At 38.0% G+C, this 2,401-nt stretch overlaps 1 non-coding gene across 1 annotated transcript; it reads left to right on the plus strand.

The window, feature by feature from the left end:
* The first annotated feature begins 1,936 nt into the window (after window positions 1–1,936).
* Window positions 1,937–2,043, plus strand: LOC124888264. Its single transcript, XR_007046395.1, has one exon. It is a non-coding gene; the product is annotated as a small nucleolar RNA R71 (small nucleolar RNA).
* The last annotated feature ends 358 nt before the right edge of the window (window positions 2,044–2,401 follow it).

The following is a 2,401-nucleotide window of genomic DNA, read 5'->3' on the forward strand; positions in this document are numbered from 1 at the left end:
ATATCAGACACCTGCCAACCAATCACCTTCCTTCTTCTCTTTAAAACTGCTATAGCTTCCATTGCATGTACATCTAATAATCCTGCAGACAAAATAACAGGCAAAATATCTTGATCATTAAGAAAAGCATATTATAAATAAGGAGGAAGAACCTTAAGCTCTAAGTTAGGAGCTTCTTTGACTGAAGGCCTAGGTGATGGGCCAATTGGCCTATTCAAAGGCTCGAAAGATACTTTCTTCATTTCAACCAATGGCAAATTCATAACCTGAACTAATTATAATACTTTCACGTCTCCATACATATCATGACCCATAAAAGCTTTCTCTAATAGATCATCAGACAACAGCAACTGCCAATCCAAAGCAATATCAATAACTGATGTAGAAAATAACTACTCATATATGGCTGGTAGTTTCAACACTTTAAACACATAAAAAACTTCCACTTTATTGTGTGCTCGCATTGTCATTTTTCCAGCTGTTACATCAATGAGTGACTGTCTTGTTGCTAAGAAGGGTCGTCCCAAAATAAATGGAACAACAGAATCAGCCTCAAAATCCACTAAGAAAATCAAAGATCCCACTTGCACCAACATATCCTCAATAATGCTATCTGTCTTAGTAAGGGACCTATCCGCTAATTACAACATAATAGTTGTAGGTTTGGGAATCCTAAAACCCATCTTCCGATACCATGGTATGGGCATGAGATTTATGCTAGCACCTAAGTCACACAATCCACGTGCACAAATAGTCTGTCCAAGGGTAATCTACAAGGTGAAACTACCTGGATCCTTTAACTTCGTGGGAAGTTTATTTTGAATTTTGGACGTGCACTCTTGAGTAAGTACAATTGTAGCATATTCGGTCAACCGATTCTTGTTGGCAACAATATCTTTCAAATATTTCAAATATTTTAGCAGACTTTGTAGAATGTCAACAAGAGGAAGGTTTACTTGAACCTATTTTAGAAGATCTAGAAATTTCTTATAACGTGCTTCCTCTTGATGCTTCCTTGCTCTTTGACGAAAGGGTAAGGGGATAGTCTTCTTCTCCGCACTAATTTTATCACTTGACTCTTTTTTCGTGACCTCTAACTCTGCCTTATCTTTCAAACTGTTATCAGTAAGTGCAGGATTATCCTGCTTCTGAACCATCTCCTTAGTTTGTAGCCTACTCCTTGTGGCCTTATATTCTCCGATCCTGTAATTTAACCCAACTATAACTCTAGATTTATTGAAAACAATTATTGACTCTTCAACTCAGCTGCAAACTATGCCTATTAAGTCTTTATGTCTCTGCAAACTGTGCTTGTTAAGCCATGAACTGCTTAATCAACTCCTTCACATTGCTAGTCCGAGCGATCGCCTAATTATTCTGAGCCGACTGTGGATTTGGTTGCACTGGTCCCTTGTACTGATTTGCATTCTATGCCTGATTTTCACCCTATGAGAAATTAGGGTGGTTTCTCCAGTTTGGATTACACGTGTTGCAGAAATTTTGTTGACCCTGACGATTTGCATTCCCCACATAGTTGACTGAATCTGGATTAACAGAACATGTATCTGCCTTATGCTCACAACTTCCGCGCCCTTCACACCACAAATATACCTGTAGAACTGTATTTGTTGTGGATGCTGGTAGTGTCGCACCCAACGTTAAGTTGTTCAGCTGAGTAGTCATATGGTTTTGCATTGCTGTAATTTGTGCTTGTAATGCAGTAAACTTATCTACCTCCAATACCCCTGCAACTTTCTTGGGAGCACTCCTTGAGTCTGCATGCCAATCAAGATTCCCTTGTGAGATTTGATTCAACAGTATATACAATTCTTTATAAGTTTTATCCAAGGCTTAGCCTCCTGCTTCTGAATCTAAGAGAATCTTTGTATTTGACTCAAGGCCTTCTATAAATGTGTGCACCAAGATATCATTCGATTGATAGTGATAAAGATAATTTTTTAGCATGCCTTTAAATCTCTCCAAAGCTTGGTAGAGATTTTCTTTATCTTTTTGTCTGAAACTCAAGATCTCACTCCTCAATCGTGTAGTTTTCTGAGATGGAAAGAATCGAATAAGGAACTTCTGAGCACAATCTTCCCAAGAAGTAATGGAGTGAGGTAGTTCAGCATGTAACTACCTCTTCGCTTCCCCATTTAGAGTAAAAGAGAAGAGTGTCAATCTAACATTATCAGTATTTACATCTTCATGAATATATATATCACTTATTTCCAAGAAAATCTGTATGTGCTAAAGCGGATCCTCGTGTTTGAGTTCGTGAAATTACCCTACAAAATTTAACAATTGCACCATATTTTATTTCAATTCCCATTGACCTCCTGGCTCAGTCTTCGAATGTTGTTACTCACATGGTTCGTAAGTAGAATTGCCACCTCACGAATAG

This window comes from Capsicum annuum, chromosome 10 (assembly GCF_002878395.1).
Source record: "Capsicum annuum cultivar UCD-10X-F1 chromosome 10, UCD10Xv1.1, whole genome shotgun sequence".
Lineage (NCBI taxonomy): Eukaryota > Viridiplantae > Streptophyta > Magnoliopsida > Solanales > Solanaceae > Capsicum > Capsicum annuum.